This window comes from Pan troglodytes, chromosome 10 (assembly GCF_028858775.2).
Source record: "Pan troglodytes isolate AG18354 chromosome 10, NHGRI_mPanTro3-v2.0_pri, whole genome shotgun sequence".
In the NCBI taxonomy this organism is placed as follows: Eukaryota; Metazoa; Chordata; class Mammalia; order Primates; family Hominidae; genus Pan; species Pan troglodytes.
This window is the reverse complement of record NC_072408.2, coordinates 6,851,068-6,858,845: the sequence shown is the minus strand read 5'-3', so window position 1 is coordinate 6,858,845 and position 7,778 is coordinate 6,851,068.

The window sequence follows — 7,778 nt, the reverse complement described above, 5'->3', positions numbered from 1 at the left end:
TCTTCTTAAAATATTTGGTAGAATTAATCTGGGAAGCCATCTGGTTTTGGGTTTTTCATTGATAGGAGACATTTTCTTACTGATTCAACCTCCTTGCTTGCTATTAGTCTGTTCAGATTTTTAAATTTCTTCATGAGTCAATCTTGGTAGGTTTTATGTGTCTGGGAATTTATCCATTTCTTCTAGATGATCCAATTAGTTAGTGTGTAATTATACCTAGCAGTTTCTTAGGATCCTTTGTATTTCTGTGATATTGGCTATGATGTTTCATCTTTCATTTCTGATTTTATGCTCTATTGAAAACATGAGGCATAGCAGGTAGGGGGCACTGGTCAGGACTTGGGGTATAAACTGGCAGATGTTAAGGTGGGTGATTCTGGTTAACTCAGAAACTCCGAAGTCCCGTGTGGAACAATTAACTGCCTGTACTCACCTAGTAATGTATATCCTTGGTCAAAAAAGATCCAGCTGAGAATGTTGGATGAAGGGACCAAATCAATATTCATCATTATATTGAAAACAAGTCAGGTTGGCTGTGGTCTTTTGACAGCAGGTCAGTGGCTAAGTCTATTTGAACAAAGTTAGGGCAGGTTCAAGGGAGAATCCTGAGATCGGTATTCTTTGTTCCATACAAACTTGCCTTTCAGTTTCTTCTCCCCATGCCTCCAGGATGTCCCTGCACGGCCCGTAGGGCCCCCTCCTTCAGTACCTTGCCTTACGAAGGGGAGAAAATGAGTTTTCCAATGTTAGCATATATTTAGCCTTCCAAAATTTTCTATTTCTATTTTAGGGGAGCTCTAGGAAAACAGCAGATTACTCTAAATCCCCAGGTAAAAATCTGAAATGGTGGAATTTCATATGACCAGGAGACATATTTTGGGGCAAGTGGGCTTTTCACAATCACTTGGACATGAAGGCATCTGCTTCTTCTATGCCTAAAATAGTCCTTCAATTTAGTAGTTTAATTCCTCTTCCTCTTTTTCAAATTTCAAGACAATACATGTAGTGACTGAACAATTTGGATCCAAGTTTCACTATTTAACTGCCAGTGTGACCTTGGGCGAGTCACTTAATCTTTTCAAGGCTCAATTTCATCATGTAAAGTAGAAGTACAAACAATCCCTGACTTAGAATATTTTAACTTATGATTTTTCAACTTTAAGATAGTTTGAAAGCAATACACATTCAGCAGAAGCTGTACTTTGAGTACTCATACAACCATTCTGTTTTCCACTTTCAGTACAGTATTCATTATATTCCATGAGATATTCAAAGCCCACTTTATTATAAAATGGGCTTTCTGTTAGATGATTTTGCCTAACTGTAGGTTAATGTGAGTGTTTAAGGTAGGCCGAGCTAAGCTATGATGTTTAGTAGGTTAAGTGTATTAAATGCATTTTCAGCTTACAATATTTTCATAAGTTTATTGGAATATAACCCCATTGTAAATTGAGGGGTATTTGTAATAATGATATCTCTTCAAGGAGACTTTGTGAGCCTCTCATAGGAAAATGCATACACAGATGCATATAAATATATAATCTTTCTTTTCCATACATATGATATTCTTTAAGGATATTCAAAAATCTGGAAACAGTTGCCTCCAGGAAGATAAATGGTAGTGGGTTGGGAAACTTTTAACTGTATACGCTTTTGTACCTTTTGCATTTTGAATCAGATGAATGTATAATCTACATAAAATATTAAGATTAAAACATCACCGAATAACTTATCAAGAGTTTGGTGAACATAAGGGAAGGCCACCTATGGTGGCTGTATTTTATTCAGTGTTGGTCACTGTTGGGCACTTCATAGAGCTTATTTCATTTCATCCTCACAAGCGCCGTAGGAGGAAGGGGCCCCAGAGGGATTCATGGTTAGAATAGCAGAGTAGGAGCGTTTGGCAGCTATGTTCTGTGTAGGTGATAACTTTAAAGATATTTTTGTTATAAAATGTTTCAAACATAAAAAAATATAGAGAAGCAGTTTTCTATAGTTATTAAATATTCTTAATGGGTAGTCACATAAATTATCATCCAAAGTGGGATATTCTTGAGAGAAAAAGGAGGTTCTATTTATAATTATGGTGGGATAACAAACTTAAGATGAACAGCTCTGGACAAACTGGGTTGTATGGTCCCTGGAAAACAAGGATTACTGTAAATGTGAGTCCCGCCTTGTGCTTCTCTCTGTCCCACCAAGAAAATATGATCTTGATACAGATGTTCATTGTGTCAAGGCAACCATGGCAACCATGATCTAGATACACTGTTCAAGTTTTATGCTGATCCTACCTATATATGTCTCAGGAACTTTCCAGAGTTTCCTTTGAGTGCTTCTAAATTTTGCATAAATGGTATGTTGTCCCTTGTCTCTTTTTAAAACCAGTAAGCCATTTTCCCTTCTTTTCCTGGAAAATTAAAGGAACAAAGACCAGGAAATAACAATGTATTAGCTAAGGTTCTGTTGATTGAAAGCAACAGAACCTAATTCTGGCTAGCTTAAACCATGCTAGGATTTAATGAAGAATACTGCAGAATCTTAGATATCTTATGACTGGGAAAGAGGAGGTTCAGGCAGTTCCTGGGATGTCAGCAACAGGTAGCTGTCAATTAACTGCCCCCACACCACCCACTGCTGCCGTCATCACTATAGCACACCACGATGGCTCCCAGCCTCTGTACATGTGGGTTCCGGTGTTCAAATTCTAGAGACAGCAAGAGAAATCCCATTGAGTCAGGGATCCTTCCCTGGGTCACACTCCCTGCATATGGTCAGAAATGTAGGATTATGTACTAAAGACACGGCTAAAGAGGACCCACTTCACTGTTTTGGGACCATTTGCAGGGGAGGAAAAATTGTGAGCTACTCACTTAAAGAGGTGATAACCATAAGTTTGCAGGAAAAAAAAATTGGAGAAGAGAAGGATAACACTATCCTACGGTTTCTTCTGAAAATGGACGAAGGGAACAGCATTTCCATTTGGAAATTCTCTCCTGGCATTTCAATATTTATGGATTCTGAATTCTGAGAAAAATCAGTTGAGAAATTAGGAAAATGGGAAGGAACATTCTAATTTTCCTGTGAAAATTACAGCTTAATAGTCAGTATAGAGAACTTACTGGCTTGAAGAAATGCACTGACTTCAAGTCAAGCAAGATGAGGAAGCACTGACATGTGGAGATGAAAGTTAAGGTGAACAGGACAGGAGCAGTAAAGGAGCCTCAGTCAGACTTTCTTGTATCTGCTGCTGTGTTACAAGTGTGTGTTCATGGCCTTGTCCACTGCTAACAGTGAACCATTTCTGCAAATAAATATTAATGTGTTCCTAGGCATAGTATATGTTTTACAAATCCTATGAGAGGTTTTCTAAGAAATGCCAAGTTTTAGAAACAAAATATACCCTTAAATCGGCAATTTTGACAGTTGCTTCTTTCTAGTGCTATTCATCTTGCCAGGAGATCAGAATGTTATGTTATTAAAATGGTATTGGAGGGGATGATTGATGCCTTGTATAACAATGTCATGTAAACAACGATTAAAGCATTAAGTATTTGTGGTGTTACCTTTCAATCTTTAAAGGACTTTTCTTTAGCATTTATTTTGTGATAACATTCATTTCTTTTTAATGTTTTCTCTATTAATGCTATTGGATTTTATAATCTTGTTACAATATGTTGGCTCATAATAATAATAAATCATCATTTGTTATCATATCTCTTTAAAACAGAAGACTACTAAAACTTTTCATATAATCCTGTTACAGAAAAAAACGACTATTTGCTTGTTATTATAGTCATTTATTATTTTTCAAAAACTTGTAAGTGAAGTGTTATGAAAATCATATGAATTTGGGAATTCCCAAGCATTCTCAGAAATTCTATTTCCTTGTTCCCAAATCCCAATGATTAATATCTGCCAGGAGTCGGAAAACAGTGAAAGGAAGTAACATCCTATGTTGGATACCTGGTAGGGTTAGTGAAGAAACGTTATTGCTGAGCTCTGTGTTACGCTCACGAATGATGCCATTGAGGACGTCACGCTTGTTGAAAGGAACGCAGATACACAAAGAGTTTTGCTGCTGTCTGTTGGATAAGAACCCCCTGGTCGATTTCAGCTCCTACTGCAAGTTACAAAAATCAATCCAATGATAAAGGAAAAGTGCCCAGTGTGCTGGGAAATAACTTATTTTTTGGCTTCAGAGGAAATTTTAGAAACAGTGCCAAGTGAAACGTAAAAACAAACTACGAAGACGTTCATGAATTTCCCTCTGAAGCTGACAGCCGTATTTTAGCAGATGGAACTCCTACTATTAGCCCAACTCTTGGGTTGAAACAGTGTGTCCAGGAAACCCTATGTTAAAATGCAATGTGTTGGGGATATTGTTCCTCTATTTGCTTGAGTTAATTTTCAAATTAGTGTACTCTTGCTTAGCTGTGCTCTGAGGGAATGAACAAAAGATTGGTAAACTCTGATGGAGAACACTGGTCAGGCAGGGCACATAGAATCCCTGGGGATGGTGGTTCCTGGCAAATGGGGGAGGAGGACCTGAGCCAGGCTTGGGCTGGGCTGGAGGAACATGAAGATGGGATCTACTCACAACCCCCAAAACTGAGGGGTCCTGGTAACATATTATTTCACCCTCAGCCATGCAAATTCATTATTTTTATGGATAAAATACTTTTAAAAAACTAATTTACATTGAAATGTTAAAATATTTATATAGAGATTAGAAATATTTATATAGAGATTATTGGGAATCCCCTCCTAAAGCCAAACATAAAAACTACCAAAAAAAAAAAATTCTGTGTAGGCTAAGATTGCAAATGACTGATGGAATGTCATTTAAATTAAACATGGAAAATATATTTCCTCTTTAATAAAGATCTAAATTCTATTCTTTTTAGGAGCCTTCAGAAATGAAATTCAACTATTAAAAAAAGTATAGAGAAGCCTTTAGAAAAGAAACTTTTCTTTTGCTGTATTATATATTAAAGAACTTTGATGAGAATAGTTCTAAAGTGTTTAATAATCGATTCCACTGATGTTTCTAGGTATTGTGGGGAACACCTAGAAATTAAATCTTCATCTTTGGCAGATCAGAGGCCTATTATTTTTAGGTAAAACAATTAAAATCTGCTTTTAATAAATCACAAATTTTGCAAGTTAGCCATTAATAGTAAGTGCTTTTCAAAGTTTGGCCCAATACATGAAAAAGCCAGAAAAACATACCTGCATTAGTTTTGCCCATCACCTTCTTATGCTGGCCTCAGGAGATTTATTAACAGCATTCAATATTTTAGGTAGGCTGGATGTGGTGGCTCATGCATGTAATCCCAGCACTTTGGGAGGCTGAGGTGGGAGGATGGCTTGACACCAGGAGTTCAAGGCCAGCCTGGTCAACCTAGTGAGCCCCTCGGTCTCTCTGAAAAGAAAAAAAATTTAGGTATCCTGTGGCTACCTCCAAAAACAAACTCCAGAGGAACTGAATTTTCTTTTTTATTTCATGTGTTGGGATAATGGCTTCTTTTGCAGTTACTTACGAAGAATTTAAGGGTCAGTAAAAATATTTTTTCATCCTTAATAACATGAATTCTCTAATTTGTGTGTGATATAATGCTAGATATTGTGCCAAAAGTGTTACATAGACATAATCCATGCCCATTTTCAAAGATAATACTAATATAGAGAATAAGAATCATTATTATTGTAGTAATTATTATTTTAGTAATAGTAGTAATAATCAAAACAATTACATCAAACACTTATTAAACCCTTATTATGTGATAGGTACTGTGTAAGCAATTTCCACATATTAGCTCCTTAAATGTGATCACTAACCCCATGAGGTAGGTAGCATTATGTCCATTTTATAGATGCAGAAACTGAGCTTTGAAGAGGGAAAGCAACTTGCCCAAGGCCATGCAGGCAGTCATTGATAAGGGTGGGGAGGGAGAAGTTGAAGTCTGAGATGTAAGTTCACAGACACGAGTACACAAACACGTACAAGATACTCGTATGACATGTGGGGTTGCTTGAAATATGTAATTGACTTTCCCCAGCACAAGAAAGTGTTTGGACAGATTTCAAAGGGATCTAACACTTCCTCAGAGGACTGCCCTACGACATTTTTCCGTGTGCTTTTCTGCCTCTTGTCCTATACTTTTGGCATTTCTTCTGCTCTTAGAGGCAATGAGTCAACAGCATATTTTTAGCACCTCCTGTGTGCATAGAAGTGGCCCCTGACTCAATGGGAGTGTATAACTACCATGGGCCAAATCAGTGTGCTTTCCTGTAAGCCAGGGGATTATAGAAGAACACGCTCCCCTGATTCCAACAGAACTTGCTGCCACTCTGATGTCTTCATTGTAAGGCCTCTAAATGAATGTTCAAGAAATTCATGTTAAAGGCACGTGTCATATGTGTAACTTGTAAACATTTGTGTACTTGTCTCTGTGTCCTTACACCTCAGGCTTCAACTCTTGTTTTTACCTTTATCAATGACTACCTGTGTGCTGTGTGGCTTTGGACCAATTGCTCACCCCCTCTAAAGCTCAGTTTCTGCATCTGTAAAATGGATATAATGCCATATATACATAGATATAGATATACATACACCAATATATATACACACATATATATGTGTGTATACATATATATACACACATATATATGTGTGTATATACATACATATATATGTGTGTATATACATATATATATAATATACAAACTGAAATATATAGTTATATAAATATTTCAGTTTAAGTTTCAAAAATCACTGGAGGGTATTTTTATAATACCCTTCAGCAATTTTACCTGCTGCCTTTGCACATTCTGGTGAATTTCTAAATGGAAGTCTGATAGAGATTAATCTTTTAATGCATCATAAATAAAAAAGAAAATCACAGAATGATGTAGCTGGAGAGGACCTTGGGGATCTAGTGTTTCATGAAAGATTAATGTCCTTGATCTGTTTGTAAGTGTTTTGGAAAAATCTTCCATGGTCAAATAAAACTTGGCAATGTTGGATTAAAGTTAAATAGGTTTTTTTTTTCCTGCAGAACTTCATAGTCTTTAATATGCTAATATGTTTTGTGAATCTACAAGGAATGAAGTGTTTCAATGCTTATTTTACCCAGATTCTCATTTTGGTACAGGCTGGTCAAGCTGAGTCAGCTAGTATATTCTCTAGATGGAGATGATGGCTGATGCCTTTTTGAGAGCAAGAGAGTCCCCAGGGGAAGCAAGGGTATATCAGTTGCTCCATTTCATGCCAAGGATCCTCAGTCTTTAGAGGCTCAGAGAAGGCTGAAAGGCTACTCTAGGCTATCAGGGCTACCATTCATTGTGACCCATGCTACAGAGAAGCTTTGAGCTCAGTGCAAAGGAGTGACCAGCCCTTGAGAATCAGGAAAATTTATTTATTCCTGACCTAGTCCACTGAGGACATACAAGGAATGGGGCAGGGGAGTGTCACCAGCTATGGTTACAAGCTAGTCTGATTCTCTTTCATTAAGAAAACTGGTCCCTGTGAGTTTAGATTGGGAAGCACCAGGTTAAAAAATTTTTAGGCCAGGAGTGGTGGCCACTGTACTCCAGCCTGGGTGACAGAGTGAGAATCTGTCTTAAAAAAAAAAAAAAGTTAAGTGATGTCTTCTGTTGAGGACCTCTCAGAACTTTTAATATGAAAGTGTGCATTGTGAAGAATGGGAGTAGAGTGTACAGGAGTTTTAAAAGCTACTTGGTCATGAAACTCTTGCTTTGTGCAGGATTCGAGG